The sequence below is a fragment of the Chiloscyllium plagiosum genome, unplaced genomic scaffold, assembly GCF_037043375.1.
Source record: "Chiloscyllium plagiosum isolate Xiang-an unplaced genomic scaffold, Cpla_swu_hap1 HiC_scaffold_9, whole genome shotgun sequence".
Classification (NCBI taxonomy): domain Eukaryota; kingdom Metazoa; phylum Chordata; class Chondrichthyes; order Orectolobiformes; family Hemiscylliidae; genus Chiloscyllium; species Chiloscyllium plagiosum.
In genome coordinates, this window is record NW_028270147.1 from 91,869,537 (window position 1) to 91,887,230 (window position 17,694).

The 17,694-nt window shown below is 40.5% G+C and overlaps 2 protein-coding genes across 6 annotated transcripts in view; one reads left to right on the forward strand and one right to left on the reverse strand.

The window, feature by feature from the left end:
* The window catches only part of ralgps2 (Ral GEF with PH domain and SH3 binding motif 2), a 470,074-nt gene that overhangs the window by 337,973 nt on the left and 114,407 nt on the right, over positions 1-17,694 (forward strand). The gene's annotated exons all lie outside the window — the stretch shown is intronic.
* Positions 1-17,694, reverse strand: part of angptl1a (angiopoietin like 1a) — a 77,468-nt gene that overhangs the window by 35,954 nt on the left and 23,820 nt on the right. The window lies entirely within an intron of this gene.

Sequence of the window (17,694 nt, forward strand, 5' to 3'; positions counted from 1 at the left end):
TGTGCACAGTATGCAGATGCTGTCTTACCAGTGCCCTGTATAACTAAAACATTTATATTCAGTTTCCCTTGTGATACTGTATAAGCTGTATTTGCATACTATTTTTTCATGATTCTTGCACGAGGGCATCCAGATGATCTGGATGTAATAGCTCTATAATCTCTCATCATTTAGATTTTTTTAATATGCATGTTGCCAAAATGCACAATTCCACATTATACCTTATTTGTTATTAGATTAGATTACTTACAGTGTGGAAACAGGCCCTTCGGCCCAACAAGTCCACACCGACCCGCCGAAGCGTAACCCACCCAGACCCATTCTCCTACATTTACCCCTTCACCTAACACTACGGGCAATTTAGCATGGCCAATTCACCTAACCTGCACATTTTTGGATTGTGGGAGGAAACCGGAGCACCCGGAGGAAACCCACGCAGACGCGGGGAGAATGTGCAAACTCCACATTCTCCCCGTGAGGTGGGAATTGAACCCGGGTCTCTGGCGCTGTGAAGCAGCAGTGCTAACCACTGTGCTACCGTGCCGCCCACGGTTTTTGTCCATTTATTTAACCTAGCTATATCTTTCTTGAAGCATTCTTTTGTCCTCTTCCCAACTTAGTTTCCTACCTATCTTTGTATCATCAACAAATTTGACAACCATACCTCTTCTGTCTTTGTCTATATCATTTATACAAATGGCAAATTTTTAATATCCCATCATTGATGTGCCACAATATTGACTGCATCATGCCAAAAAGGTATTTATGCCTGTTCTCTGTTCCTGTTAACTAGCAATCTTCTATCCATGCCAGTATACTGCCCCCGACACCATGAGGTTTGATTTTCTGCAGTAACTTTTGATATGGTACCTTATCAAATGTTTTCTGGAAATCAAAATACAGTACATCCACCAGTTACCCTTTATCCACAGCATGTTACCTGATCAAAAAGCTCCCAATAAATTGATTAAACATGATTTCCCTTTCACAAAACTGTGTGGACTATTCCTAATTATCTTGAATGCTTTTAAGTCCCCTGCTATAAAAATAGCTTCTAATATTTTCCCCATTACAGATGATAAGCTAACTGATCTGTAGTTTTCTCCTCCTGTCTCTCTTTTTCAATAAAAATGTTATATTTGCTATCTTTTAATCAAATGAAACCATCAGAGGAACGTTGGAAAATTAAAACCAATGCATTAACAACCTCACTAACCACTTCTTTTGCGACCTTAGAATGAAGACAATCAGAACCCAGGCTCCAACAGTTCACTGTGTTACTTCTGTGTTAGTTATGATATTCTGAATTTCTCCCTTCCTTCCTTTTCCTGATTTATCACTGCTTATGAGAGGTTATGTCCATTCACTAACATGAAAACTGATGCAAAATATCTATACAATTCACAAGTATTTCATTATTTTCCATTATTAATTCTCCAGTCTAATTTTCTTGAATGGTAATTGTGTTATCTCTTCTATTAAATTCTTACTATCTGCTTTTATGTTTCAGGTTAGTTTTCCTTTGTTCTCTAATTTTCCATCTTTACTGATTGATGATGAATTGTGAATGATCATGTGACTTTGCTAAACTTAAAATCTCAAAACTTTCACTATTAATGTTTGGTTTCAAATCATAAAGTAGTGTAAGAATTATAACATTTAGACCTGTTGCTAGGTTAGACTCCTAATACAGTTATTTACTTAGCTTCATCTATATCTAAGTGGTATTGGTCCCAAAGCAGCACAGATGTGTTTACAATGCTGGTCTGCTTCAGAAGGCATTTATGAACCAACTGCGGATTTTGGATTGTAGAAACTACTTGTTTATATTTCAGGATGATTTCGTTTGCATCAGATCAGCAAATTTGAACACATTTTTTGTGTTAATTTTTGAGAATTTTCTCATTTCTCAGTGGCTGGGTAAGGAATTCCACAGACCAAAATAATACAAAATAATAATAGTAATAATACAGAATAAAGCAACACTTTATTGGGCTTTTAGAGAGAGCATGAACAGTAACAGCACAGCAAGTACCAGCTCCAATGAATGTTATGCCAGCTTAACTACTTTTTCTGGTTTACAATGAAGTAAAGGGCAGGAAATATTATTTAAAATGATCAGAAGAAAAGGGATATATAATTGTTACAAAATGAAGAAATAAAGCAAACTGCTAATCTGTCCACTTTGGCAACAATGATACAATGCAAATTAAAGGTAATATAGTTCAGGCTAATGCTGCAAATCTGATTTATTACCATATGTTCTGGATTAGGTTTGAATGCCAGGCTCTAGAGTATATAAAATGACACTTTGCCATCAAATTGATTACTAACCTAAGGGATGGTTGAGGATAGCACAATACAAACTGGCTCAAAAGCAGAAGACAGAGGGTGGTAGTGGAGGGTTGTTTTTCAGACTGGAGGCCTGTGACCAGCAGTGTGCCACAAGGATTGACGCTGCGTCCACTGTTTTTTATTATTTATATTAATGATCTGGATGTGCACATGGGTTTGCAGATGACACCAAAATTGGAAGTGTACTGGACTGCGAAGAAGGTTACCTCAGAGTATAACGGGATCTTGATCAGATGGGCAGATAGGCCAAGGAGTGACAGATAGAGTTTAATTTAGAGGTACTGCACTTTGGAAAGTCAAATCAGGGCAGACCTTATACTCTTAACGGTAAGGTCCTGTGAAGTGTTGCTGAACAAAGAGACCTTGGAGTGCAGGTTCATAGTTCCTTGAAAGTGGAGTCAAAGGTAGATAGGATAGTGAAGAAGGTGTTTGGTATCCTTTCCTTTATTGTTCAGAGCATTGAGTATAGGAGTTGGGAGGTTATGTTGTGGCTGTATAGGACATTGGTTAGGCCACTATTCAAGTACTGCGTGCAATTCTGGTCTCCCTGCCATAGGGAGGATGTTGTGAAACTTGAAAGGGTTCAGAAAAGATTTACAAGGATGTTGGCAGGGTTGGAGGATTTGAGCTATATGGAGAGGCTGAATAGGCTGTGGCTGTTTTCCCTGGAACGTCGAAGGCTGAGGGATGACCTCATAGAGGTTTATAAAATCATGAGGGGGCATGGATAGGGTAAATAGTCAAAGTCTTTTCCCTGGAGTGGGGGGAGTCCAGAACTAGAGAGCATAGGTTCAGGATGAGAGGGGAAAGATATTAAAGGGACCTAAGGAGCAACTTTTTCACGCAGAGGTTGGTGCGTGTATGGAATGAGCTGCCAGAGGGTGGAAGCTATTACAATTGCAACATTTAAAAGGCATCTGGATGGGAATATGGATAGGAACGGTTTGGAGGGATATGGGCGAAGTGCTGGCAAATGGAACGAGGTTGGGTTGGGCTATTTGGTCAGCATCGACAAGTTGGACCAAAGGGTCTGTTTCCATGCTGTACCTCTCTATGACTTTATAATTGCGTTATAATTGCATGTCAGTTAGGATGAGATGCATTAAGTACTCATGCTGATCTAGTGAAACTACAGACTGTTTGATGCCTTAACATAAGGAAATATAGATGTAAGCTACAAGCTGAAGTTTCTTTATGTATATAAATCTTGTGTACTTCCACATTAAGTCAAGTACGTGACTGAAATAAAGAATAACTGTGTTGTTCTATTTGAGATATTGTTATTTCCTTCCCCAGCTTGCTGTGTTCTAATGAGCTAAAAAATGTGTTGCTGGAAAAGCGCAGCAGGTCAGGCAGCATCCAAGGATTCCTGAAGAAGGGCTTATGCCCGAAACATCGATTCTCCTGCTCCTTGGATGCTGCCTGACCTGCTGCGCTTTTCCAGCAACACATTTTTCAGCTCTGATCTCCAGCATCTGCAGTCCTCACTTTCTCCCTGTGTTCTAATAATACAGTGAAGTTTGTTTTCCATTGAGCAACAACCAAAATTATTGGTTATCCCATTCCCTGATGGAATTTATAAATGTACAGAAAGTGAATGCAAAGAAAAATAAACTACGGTATGTGTGGTAGAGTGCGGAATAAGTTTGGTGTTTTGAAATCTGGGATCAAAATGTTATGGAGAAGTACAGTTTAAGTGGATTTTACTTTACACAGGAAGTAACTGTTGTAAATATACACCTGAATATTTGATTTCTATAAAAGGTTTCATGATATTCAAGCATTGGGCTAAACATGCCCTTTGGATACAGTGACAGCTTTGATTAAAATTACATCTGACAATCTGATCCTTTGGTTGAATTAATATTTTTTTGTCAAAATATATGTTAAGTGGATAGTCTAATTCAAACAATGTATATATCTCACTGCTAGCTTGCTGTAATGCCAAGAATATAAATTCTGCTTTTTCTTAGAAATACATCAGCTGAAAGTACATTTTACAAACCATTAATAAACCTATCAAATAATTGAGTCCTAATACCAATAATCATATCATACCAATTAAACTAGGTGCTCTTTATCCATAATGTTTGTCTTCTACTGTGCAACCAATCTCAATGGGCTCAATAATTTACCTCCATTTTTTGAATAACTTCAGCAAACAGTCTCTTATATGGGCATTCAAAGACTTTATAAGCAGCATTCATGAACATTCCCTTGACCAAAGTGTACATTCCTTCAGGGGTGACATACTCTTTACAAATACAGGCTTGATTCCTCTCATTAGTTGAGCATTTTCAAAAGTTCAGTCGCTCCATCATTCTGACAGTCAAAATTTCCTGCTAACAGATGTTTAATTAACTGGTTTGTAATGCCCTGGTTTACTGTTTACCTTTCTGGACAAGTGGAGTGGCATGCTATTTTCCCAACTAAAGCTGAATGTTCCTGAATGAAGAGAACTTTTGAAGACATTTGTAATATTCAAATTTAACTCAATCATAAAAACGTGGGATGAAAATAACTTGATTCTGACGATTTGTTCTGTTTTATGCCTTTACTACTACTTTTCACTTTTAATTTGCAAAGATAAGGAGAAACTTTTTTTAGCCAGTGTGTGGTGAATCTGAGAAGACTATGGAAGCCAGGTCATTGAGTAAATTTAAAGCTGAGGTTGATAAGTTCTTGATTGCCAAGCGGATCAAAGGCTTATGAGGAGAAAGTAGGAAAATAGGGTTGAAAACCCTATCTGCCATGATTGAATGGCGGAGCAGACTCGATGGGCTTAATGGCCTAATTTCTGCTCCTGTGTCTTATAGTGTGTGGTCTAACATGAATTATGCTAAGGCTCCATCCCTTATTCAGTATTAATTTCTTTGAGATGTCCTGCATGCTGTCCTCTTTCACTTCTATAACTACTGATGTGAAGTAAATGTTTAACATATCCATCCTTTCCTTATTTTCATTCTATCACTGCTGTCGGTATTCAAGGCACTACATATCTATGAACTATCTTCTTTTCTAGAAGTTGATTGTAGTAATCTTTGCCAATGATGAATCTGATGTTAAGGCATGCTAAAATGCTTTCAAGAATTTTTTATGCAGAGATAACTAAATAACCTGACTGAGAACATGGCTATATGTTGATTAATACATTAAGAATGAAAAATGTTCAACAATACTTATCATTTTGAAGAACTATATGTGCTGACTTGGATGTGTAATCTATTTCAAATTCTGCTGAATTATGATAGGGTCCTGTTAGAGATGATGATCAGAATGTGACAGAAAGAGACAGAATGTATAAACAAGAGAATGGACCAGCCTATAAAGTCAGACAGGGAAAACCAGCAAACAGATAAACAAAAGCACAAAGCATTCATAATTTAATAGATGAATTAATGCAGAAATAAATAAATTAATGTGACATGATAGCTGAAATAACGCCACAGAGTCTAGTATTTCATCACCAAGTCATCTTTTAGATACAGGTGGAAAGTCCTTTATTGATCTAGCTCCCTCAGAGCCAGCTCTCAGCGTGATCAGGATGTCTGATACTCCTGTTTTTATCTGTCAGCAACGGCTCCCTGATTGGACCAGATTAACTCATTTTGTGCTGTCCAACTGCCTAACCTCATTGCAAGCACTACAGTGGCCATTACAGGGGCATGTTATTTAGTAACTTTCATTCCATAATTTCATAAGTGTCGAGAATAATTTATTCTGTTGAGAAAGAAAGACTGTACAAGAGCATGTACCATCTAGGGCTAACCACAGATGTAAATGCATGGAAAGAAAAGACACACAAGTTCTGTGAATTTGTCGTAGCCTGGAGGATTCAAAATTTTAGAAATGATCTCATTGAATAATGGAACAGGCTTCATGATCTGAATGGCCTATTTAGATTTTTGTTTCTTATGATATGGCACATTGTGTTGTCAATAATGAAACTGAGAGAAGATGGTCCTTTTGTTTAAGTTTTATTTTAAACTATATAACTGGACAGCCAAATTACTGCTGAATTTACTGTGCCATGAAAATACCTCAATTAAGATGGAAGGAAAGAAGGAAAATATTTACCTATTTGGGGATAATGCACAGGGAGAGAGTTAAATTTGGAGAAAAGGCAATCTTTGCCTCTCCCAGTCATTTGTTTAAGTATATTTGACATTTGTTTCTGTGTTTGCCTGAGTATTTTTAAAAAGTTTCTTGGCTATATTCTCAATTCAGAGATGAACAGTTTTTGGGCTGGAATTTTCCCAAAAGTTGACTGTCAGTTTAAGGAATTTCATGGAAGGTTCCCCTTCATAAGCCCCAGCAACCTTTTTCATGTGGTTTTATGTTGCTCACCTGTTTAAGTTGATTTCATGTTGTTCCTCTCTCTCAATCTTGTGCAGGGTAGCAGTATAAACAATTGCTGGTGCTGCGCCCTTAGAATGTTCATGCTGTGTGCACCATGTTTAAACTCCATCTGCACACCATTTCAAATGCTTCCAGTTTGTTTTGAGGTAGTAAAGTTAACAATCTTCTGCATTCTGCCAGAGTAACTGTCACGAACTTCTCTTTGCTGCCTCATAATAAATCTGACTCTACCTTTGCACACACCAGGGTTCATGGCCCACCATGCTCAAAATTGCACGCAGCATCTTCCCTCTGTGGCTCTAACCCTCCCTATTTTCCACAAAGTTTTAACCTTTCCTCCCCTCTGCTTCTGACTCACTCACTTGGGACAGCTCACCAACTTTCCCGACTGAGGATAGACCAGCCCCCTTATTCACCAGTAGTCTCGCTGAACTAAGGACTGTTACTTTTAGTCTTCCACACATGGTTATTTGGTTGAAGCACATGCAGTGTGTTTGCTGTGTAAGTTGCTGTCATATGCTGTAACTGTGACATTGATATAGCATCTTGCCCTACACCAATTTGTCCACTGTCTTGAAAATTCATTGTTGGCAAACATGCAAACCTGGCTTTATGTTTCCGGTAAAAGACAAGGTGAGGCAGAGATGTCATGAGCATCTAAGTGCAAACTGAGTGAGCACTAAGATTGCAAGCTAAGTCTTAAAGTGCACCCTGTTCCAGTGCATGAGCTGGGTGTATTTGTCCCCGTGTGCAAAGTGTCCTGGCAGCAGTATTGCAAGGGTCATGGGCTCCAAAATGCAGTGAAGATGCATTGGTCTGTATTACATATAAATCAGTCTGAAGTATGCCATAGTGATGTGGTGAAGCTGGTGCTTATACTATGATGACATAAAGGATGTCAGCGAGCTGCAGCTGCTAGATCATCACTCTAACTTTAAAATCAGGTATTAATGGTGTCTGCTTTACAACATAGAACAGCGCAGCACTGTCTTTGACACTACCACCACCGCTGGCAGTGCATTCCATGCATCCACCACTCTCTGCGTAAAGACCCTACTTCTGACATCTCCCCTATAACTTCCTCCAATCATCTTAAAATTATGACCCCTCGTGACGACCATTTATGCTCTGGGGTAAAGTCTCTGGCTATCTATCTATGCCTCTCATTACCTTGTACATCTATATCAAGTCACCTTTCTTCCTTCTGTCCAGTGTGAAAAGCCCGAGCTCACTCAACTTCTCTTCATAAGACAAGCCCTCCAAGCCAGGCTGCATCCTGGTAAATTTCCTCTGCACCCCCTCTAAAGCATCTACATCCTTCCTATAATGAAGCGACCAGAACTGGACACAATATTCCAAGTGTGGTCTAACCAGGGTTTTATAGAGTTACAGCAAAATCTCCTGGCTCTTAAACTCAATCCTCCTGTTAAAGCCAAAACACCATACGCTTTCTTAACAACCCTATCAACTTGGGCGGCAATTTTGAGGGATCTATGTACATGGACCTCCAAGATCGTGCTGTTCCTCCATACTGCCAAGAATTCTGTCTTTAACCCTATATTCAGCACTCAAATTCGACCTTCCAAAATGAATCACTTCACATTTATCCAGATTGAACTCCATCTGCCACTTGTCAGACCAGCTGTGCATCCTGTCACTGTCTTGTTGTAGCCTGCAACAGCCCTGAACATTATCTACAACACCACTAACCTTTGTGTCATTGGCAAACTTACTAACCCATCCTTTCACCACTTCGTCCAAGTCTTTTATAAAAAAGCTACAAAGAGCAGAGGCCCAAGAACACTTCCCTGCAGGACACCACTGGTCACTGATTTCCAGGCGGAATACTTTCAATCTGCTACCAGTCGCTGTCTTTTTTTCAGCCAGCCAATTCTGTATCCAGGCAGCCAAATTTTCTGTATCCCATACCACCTAACTTTCTGAATAAGGCTAATCTTGAGGAACCTTATCAAATGCCTTACTGAAATTCATATATATCACATCCACTGCTCAACCTTCATCTACGTGTCTTGTCAGATCCTTTAAGAATTCAATAAGGCTTGTGAGGCATGACCTGCCCCTCATAAAGCCATGCTCACTATCCTTAATCAAACTGTGTTTTTCCAGATAGTCATAAATCCTATCTCTCAGAATCCTTTCTGATACCTTGCTTACCACAGACTGGTCTGTAATTCCCAGGGATTTCCCGATTCCCTTTCTTGAATCAAGGAGCAACATTTGTCTCCTTCCAATCAGCCGGTACTACTCCTGAGGAAAGTGAGGATGTAAAGGTCATCGCCAGAGGCATAACCATCTCATTCCTCTCTTCCCATAGTACCTTGGATATATCTGGTCCAGCCCTGGCTTCTCTTCAGTATCAGAAAATTGCAGTTTATATTAAAATTTAGTGAGATGATGTAACAATGAGATGTTAATGTATGGGCACCTCACTGTTAACCAGCAAAATGCTCATCGAATGTTTGAACCTTCCAGAGAAAAGCAAACTTTTTGCTCTTGATGTCAATGTTCTTTTTTTTTGTTTTCCCCTGTTTTACCACTGACTTGCCATTGTTCATGTCATTCAGAGACTGGGAATATTCAGCCCCTCATACTACAATTTAATATTGTAATGAGAAGTATCATTCTAATTAAAACAGCTTGTCTATGTCATTTATTATAAATGATTCCACCAAAAGGATTCTTGAAGTAAACTTAGAGATGTGTTCAAGTTTTTCTTGTGCTAAATTCTTTCTTGAAATGTTATGATTTCATAATTACTGGATTATCTTTCAGCTTTTAGGTGATCTAAATGAGCATTCTACATAATTTTATGATATGCAAAAACATTTTCATTTTTGCTTATTCAAAAAGAGTTGAACATGCAAAATAATAAATCTCGATATCACTTAAATGCTTTATGAGATATGAGGTTTTATGCATTGGAGAATGAAATATTCCTTAACATGCATTGCATGCTGTTTCTTCATAGGACTGTTTGAATCATCTTGTTTTGGGAATTGGGTATCTGAGAGGATGAAAATATGCATAATTACTGTAAGGATTTAAAATGAGATGAATTTAGTCAGTATTGATATAATTTATTATGAAAGCATAAATTTGTAGAATTTGTCTCAAGTTAAATGAAGACCATCTTGTTCATTCATTGTGTAAAGTACAATACTTATTATGGTATTGGATCAGGTGATGTAAGGTTGGAAGGAAGGTACATTGGCCATATATTAGAAATTCCTTAACATCATACCTGATAGAATGATTGAAGCTGGAATCGGGTGTTAATAAATGGAAAGATACTGCATTTTGCATTGTTAGTACATTTAACCTTTCGAAACAGGACATTTCAGGAAAAGAAAGAAGAAAATAATAAGTGAACAGAATGCTTAAAGAAGTTAAAATACAGACTGTAGACTTCAGGTCTGCCTTAGATATTCTTAGTTGCCATTACCATTAGAAGTCTGGATACTTATACCTGGAGTGATGTCTCTTCCTAAACATTGTAAGTTGATATCTATAGCATAGTGTCTTATTTTGTGCAGATAGTGGGCATGAACTGAAGAATGCCTACAAATTGACAGAGTCAAACTGTGATTGTGGAATTAAGAGGTCTGTGCTTGTAACACTTAACTTTGAGAATAAAGATTTATTCCAGTTCTTCCCATCAGCAACTATATTTCTAGAGGCATAACTGATGTGTTTAACAATTGTACTTCCTTGCATTCTGAAGGGGATATCATGTCTTTCACATGTGCTTTTCACATGTTCAGGAAGTTCTCTAAAGAATAGTACTATGAGATGACTTTGAAATGTATATGTAGGAACTTTTATTGCACAGGTAGGAATTAATTTTAACAATCAAGCATCACGTATTGCACTCTGTTCCACTAGTCCTTTAAAAAAGTTAAGAAAAAATAAAGCACAAATTCTGTCCTTTTTAGTGAGCTGACTGATCGTTGGTCTTACCTTTCTTCTTGAGAACTGCTAATTACAAAGAATTTCCTCCTGTGCCTTCATTCTTGACTCTAGGCACAGCCTTCTGTTCAAAACCTGACTGAATGCCATCACCTTTTCCTTTTTTATTATTAGGAAAGCATGGTGTTTAAATTCCTTCCACATTCAGGCATTCACCAATAGTCTTGTGAACCAAATTGACTACCGTCTGACCCAAGCATATATTGTCAGCAGGAACGCCATGCTGATCTCATATGAGTGAAAATATTTCATCATTATTGATATAATCCTGTTGTTAAGAATGACAGGAGAAAACTGTAATTATTTTCAGTGTTAATGTTGACCAAATTAACATACTTTACAAATGAACAAAAAAGATTAAACTTCTTTACCGAAATCACAATGAAAATGTGAAACTCGGCTGTGGTTGAACCAAAACAATGATTGTTTAAGGAGAGGCTAGGCAACCATATGAGAAAGAAGCTAATGGAGATTTACACTGGATTTTCATGAGGATAGACAGGATGAGATTTGAATGAAGCATTTAAATACAGGCATAAGACTTTTGTTGTGCGGTGGTAATGTACTTCCCTCTGAGCTAGGAGTTTGAGGTTCAAGTCCTATCTTCTGCAAAGGTCTTTAATAATATCTCTGAACCCCTTTGCATTCAATGGTGTTCCCATTACTAAATCTTCCAGTATCAACATCCTGTGGATTACCATTGACTAGAAGCTTGACATCATCCAGGACAAAACAGCCTGCTTGATTGGCACTACATTCACAAGCACCCACACTCTCTACCAGCAATGTTCAATATTGGTAGTCTGCACTGTCCACATAATGCATTGCAGAAATTCACTTTCCAAATTCATGACTACTTCCATTTAAAAGGACAAAGGGAGCAGATACATGGGAGCACCACCATCTGCAAATTACACTCCAACCCACTCATCATCCTGACTTGGAAACACAGAGGGACCTCGATTATCTGAATGAGATAGGTGGACACTATTTCGTTCAGATAATTATTTATTCGGTTAATTGATTTCCTCTGGGGCTCAGAGTTTTCTGTGAAGTCTGCTCCCCGTTCAGGAGACTAGGCAGCAGCACACTGTGCGTGAGACCCTACCTCCACCCTGTCCGCTACCCACCCTGTCCGCTCCCACCCTGTTCCCCCCCACCCTGTTCCCCCACCTGCCCCCAACTGCATCCATTACCACCTACCCACCGTCCAACCCCCATCTGCGCCCCCGCACCCTCCCGGCCAGCTGGACTATACAAGAGTAAGACTGCTGCTGCATTTGTGGGTTAAGTCTCCAAATAGTGTGCACACGCACACGCACACACATACACACACACACATACAACTTTGTGACAGGTTCCACCTCTGCACTATACAGGACAATATTGGAGAAATTATCTATGGAAGAGGGGATTTGGGTTTCACTCCTGTGTAGAACTCCAGGGAAAGTGTGGGAGTGAAATACAGGGTGGGAGGTCAGTCATTTAGAGACGGTGCCTGGACTGTCCAAGACTGTTCTCGGCAGCATTTCAGTGAGCCGAGTTCATTTTTAATCATTGTACCTGTAAACAAAAGATCAGGATTGAAACAGCTCTTTGACGTAATGTTTCTATCAGGACCTTGAGATCACTTCGGATAATCCAATATTCGGATAATTGATATACGGGTTCCTCTGTATTTTGCTGTTTCTTCACTGTCGTTGGGTCGAAATCTTGGAATTCTCTTCCTAAGAGCAATGTGGAACAATCTACTGCATGTAAACTGCAGTGCTCAATAGAGCAGCTTACCATCACTTTCTCAAGGGTAAGGAAGGATGGGCAGTGAATGCAGGCCAGCCAGTGATGGACATCTCCCATAAGTGAATTTCAAAAAGAAAACAAGTTAATTAGAAACTATCTGTGAGAGCGAAGCTAATGGAGAATTAGACTAGATTATCCTGAAGTAAGATAGGACGAGACTTGAATGAAGCATTTTAACATAGGTATAGGGGCCCTTTTAATGTAAGTGCGCTCGAGGCCAGAAGGTCTGGGTTCAAGTCTCAGCTGCTCCAGGCATGTGTTGTCATATATCTGAACACATGGGGCGGCGCAGTGCTTAACACTGCTGCCTCACAGCATCAGGGACCTGGGTTCAGTTCCAACTTTGGGCGACTGTCTGTATGGAGTTTGGATTAGAGTGGTGCTGGAAAAGCACAGCAGTTCAGGCAGCATCCGAGGAGCAGGGAAATCGATGTTTCGGGCAAAAGCCCTTCATTGTTTTTACCCTGTGTGGAGTTTGCATATTCTCCCCGTGACTGCGTGGGTTTCCTCTGAGTGCTCTGATTTCCTCCCACAATCCAAAGATGTGCAGGTTAGGTGAATTGGCCAAGCTAAATTGCCCATAATATTCAGAGATGTGTAGGTTAGGTGCATTAGTCAGGGATAAAATAGGATAATGGGACAGGGGAATGGGTCTGGGTGGGTTGCTGTTTGGAGAGGAGAAAGTGAGGTCTGCAGATGCTGGAGATCAAAGTTGAAACTTTATTGCTGGAACAGCACAGCAGGTCAGGCAGCATCCAGGGAACAGGAGATTCGACGTTTCGGGCACAGGCCCTTCTTCAGGAATGAGCAGAGAGTGTTCAGCAGGAGAAGATAAAAGGTAGGGAGGAGGGACTTGGAGGAGGGGCGTTGGAAATGTGATAGGTGGAAAGAGGTCAAGGTGAGGGTGATAGGTCGGAGTAGGATGGAGGCGGAGAGGTCAAGAAGAAGACTACAGGTCAGGAAGGCGGTGCCGGGCTGGAGGGATTCGGCTGAGACAAGGTGGGGGGAGGGGGGATGAAGAAACTGGTGAAGTCCAAGTTCATCCCCTGTGGTTGGAGGGTTCCCAGTCGGAAGATAAGACGCTCCTCCTCCGACCGTCGCGTTGTTGTGGTTTGGCGGTGGATGAGTCCAATGACCTGCATATCCTCGGTGGAGTGGGAGGGGGAGTTGAAATGCTGTGCTACAGGGTGGTTGGGTTGGTTCGTCCGGGTGGCCCAGAGGTGCTCTCTGAATCGCTCCGCAAGTAGGCGGCCTGTCTCCCCAATATAGAGGAGGCCACACCGGCTGCAGCGGATGCAGTAGATGATGTGGGTGGAGGTGCAGGTGAATCTGTGGCGGATATGGAAGTTTCCTTTGAGGCCTTGGAGAGAAGTGAGGGGGGAGGTGTGGGCGCAAGTGTTGCACCTTCTGCGGTTGCAAGGGAAGGTGCCGGGAGTGGAGGTTGGGTCGGTGGGGGGTGTGGATCTGACAAGGGAGTCGCGGAGGGAGTGGTCTCTACGGAAAGCTGATAGGGGAGGGGAGGGAAATATATCCTTGGTGCTGGGGTCTGTTTGGAGGTGGCGGAAGTGACGGCGGATGATGCGTTGTACATGGAGATTGGTGGGGTGGTAGGTGAGGACCAGTGGGGTTCTGTCCTGGTGGCGGTTGGAGGGGCGGGGCTCAAGGGCGGAGGAGCGGGAAGTGGAGGAGATGCGGTGGAGGGCACCATCGACCACGTCGGGGGGGAAATTGCGGTCCTTGAAGAAGGAGGCCATCTGTGTTGTACGTATTTTGAACTGGTCCTCCTGGGAGCAGATGCGGCGGAGACGAAGGAATTGGGAGAATGGGATGGCGTTTTTACAGGGGGCAGGATGGGAGGAGGTGTAGTCCAGGTAGCTGTGGGAGTCGGTTGGTTTGTAGTAGATGTCCGTGTTGATTCGGTCGCCTGAGATAGAAACAGAAAGGTCTAGGAAGGGGAGGGAGGAGTCCGAGACTGTCCAGGTGAATTTGAGGTCGGGGTGGAAGGTGTTAGTGTAGTGGATGAACTGTTCAACCTCCTCGTGGGAGCACGAGGTAACGCCGATACAGTCATCAATGTAGCGAAGGAAAAGATGGGGGATGGGGCCAGTGCTGTTTGGAGAGTCAATGTGGACTTGTTGGGCCGAAGGGCCTGCTTTCATACTGTAGGGATTCTAAGTTCTAAGTTGTTTAAAATATCTCTAAATGTAGTCATGGCCGGATTGGGTGAAGTGACTTGTGTATGTGCCCTGTATCTTGTGTAAATAAGATTAAAGTGTTTTTCTTACTCTGAGTCTCAATGCCTGCAAGCTTGTTATTTTTAAAACCAGTCGAAGCTTCTTAAAGTGCAACAATCAAACACAACTGGTTCGCAATTAGTTCCTTGCAGGAATAATCTTATGAAAATCCAAAAATGTGACTCAACTTCCTAAAGAGAGAGTTTACCCATTTAAGAAATCTTTTCAAACAAAATTTGAAGCTATCCCTAATTTTCTTGACTTTGCAAATATTAACAGTTTTAGCCTTCTCTCTTGGTAAGGTAATTTAAGTAAGATCATTAAGAATGTTAATGGGAATTTCTGGGATATATCCATGACCCAAAATACTAGCGCCAGTGGAATATTGTTCTGTACTTGCTTGCTGGTTCCAATTTTGTTATCCTTTAGAATGAAAAAGAATATCTAATTCATATTTTTTTTCCCTGGAGAATTTGTTTCTTACATGTGGGAGTCACGGACCAGGCCACATTTATAACACATCCCTAATTGCCCTTGAGAAAGTGTAAGTGCTCGATCTCCTTGGTAAGTTTAAGTGATGATATTTACATTGAAGATAGTACATTGGTATGGACAGAAAATTGGCTTATGAGCAGGAAACAGCAAGTGAGGATAAGGGGTTCTTTTCAGGTTTGTGACTTCTAACTAGTGAGGTTCCACAGGCATCGGTGCTAAGATTGCAACTGTTTACAATATATATTCATGACTTAGAAGAAGGAAGAGAATGTACTGTAGCCAACTTTGTAGAAGACTCAAAAATATGTGGAAAGACAAGTTATGATCTGTATGCTTATAGTTTACACAGATATATTAATAGGTTGAGAAAGTGGGTTTGACATGTTGGTAAATGGAATGTAATGTGCTAAAATATGGAGATGTTCATTTTGAAAGGGATAACAAAAGAACAGTTTTATTTAAATGGAGAAAAACTGCAGAAAGCTGCAAGACAAAGGGGCATGTGCACAAAGCATAGGAAACTAGCACACAGGTGCAGCAGGTAACCAAGGCTAAGGAATGTTATCCCTTATTTCAAGGAGTGCCGAGTCTGTCTGGGAAAGTCTTACTGCAACTGTACAAGGTGCTGGCATTTGGAGTACAGACCGCAGTTTTGGTCCCCTTATTTAAGAAAAAAAATTATTTCATTGGAGGCAGTTCAGAAAAGTCTCAATAGCATGATCTCTGGTATGGAGGAATTGATTTCAGAGTAAAGATTAAGTAGGTTGTGACTGAACTTATTGGAGTTTAGAAGAATGACAGATAATCTCTTTGAAACACATATGATTCTTAGATTCAACCTTTTCTCGCAGAGTGTGGTACGTATATGGAATGAGCTGCTGGAGGAAGTGGTGGAGGCTGGTACGGTTAGAACATTTGAAAGGCATCTGGATGGATATATGAATAGGAAAGGTTTGGAGGGATATGGTCCAAGTGCTGGCAAATAGGACTAGGTTTATTTAGGATGTCTGGTCGACATGGACGAATTAAATGAAAAGGTCTGTTTCTGCACTGTGTATATCTATGACTCTATAACTTTGTGGCTTGACAGGGTAAATGCTGAAAGGATGTTTCTCCTCATGGGAGAGTCTGAGGGCCAGAGGGCATAGTTTCGAATGAAGGGGTACAATTTTCAGACTGAGAGGACGAGGGATTTTTCTGAGGGTTGAGAGTCTTCGGAGGGGCAGAGTCCTTGTCTGTATTGAAGGCTGAGATAAATTTTTGATCAGCAGAGGAATCAGTAGTGAGGAGTGTTGGATCAGCAATAATCGTATTAAATGGTAGAGCAAGCTTGAGGGGCTGAAAGGCCTGCTCCTGTTTCTATTTTGTATGATGTTATTGTCTTATCTGCTTACCTTGTCCTTCTGGGTGGCAGAGGTCATGGTTAAGAAGGTGCTATCGAAGGAGAATGTGTTGCAACAGTGCACATTATAGCTCATACACATTGGTGTGCCACTGCATCAGTGATGGAGTGGGTGACTTTTGAAGATGTGGATAGGGTGCCAATAAAGCAAGTTGTTTTGTCCAGGATGATGTCAAAGCTTTTTGACTGTTGTAGGAACTGCACTCATCCAGGCAAGTAATTAGTATTCTACCAACCTCCTACCTATGTCTTATAGATAATGGACAGGCTTTGGGGACTTAAAATGTGAGTTACTTGTCACAAACTTTCCAGCTTCTGACATGTTCTTGTCATCATAGTATTTATGTGGTTGTTCCAGTCAGTTTCTAGTTAATCTTAAACTGTCAGGATGTTGATAGTGGAAGATTTTGTGATGGTAATGCCATTGTTTATTAAGGAATAACAGTTGGTGTCTGTTATTGGAAATAGACATTGATTTATTGCCAGGCATTTGTGTGGCTGAAATATACATCAGTGACCTCCATTGAAATCATTGTAAGGACCTGAAGGTACCATATAATTAAGAAAGGCAGAAAACGTTAAGCTGGCACAAACATTTATAATCCCGTTTTTAATGGTATGATGAATAATAATTACTGGCAAAAGATCTCACAAATAGTGCATAGTGAATTTTTCAAATGTTGAGTTTAATTTCCTTCTGAAATATTTTTTGAAATGTAATTTTTTTAAAAACTCATTTTGTCTCTTTTTATCTGTTTCTTAATCACAGCTTTCAATCATTTTCTCTGTTTTGATTCTGTACGTCATTTAAATTGATTTGTATTTCCTGTAGTCCTTGGTCTGCATGTCTCATGTCTGGTTGAAGAGCCTCAATGTTCCTTGAACTGTTCATTCACCAAAAGTTCTCTGTAGAGGTCACTGCATTGGATCAAATGTCCTATGACAGCGAGCCTGCACTCAAAAACTCAGCAAAGTCTCTATGGGTGGCTGTGAGTGAAATGAACAGCAGACATTATTCCTTCATTGCTGACTGAAAAGCCGGTTAAATACGTTATTCATGAC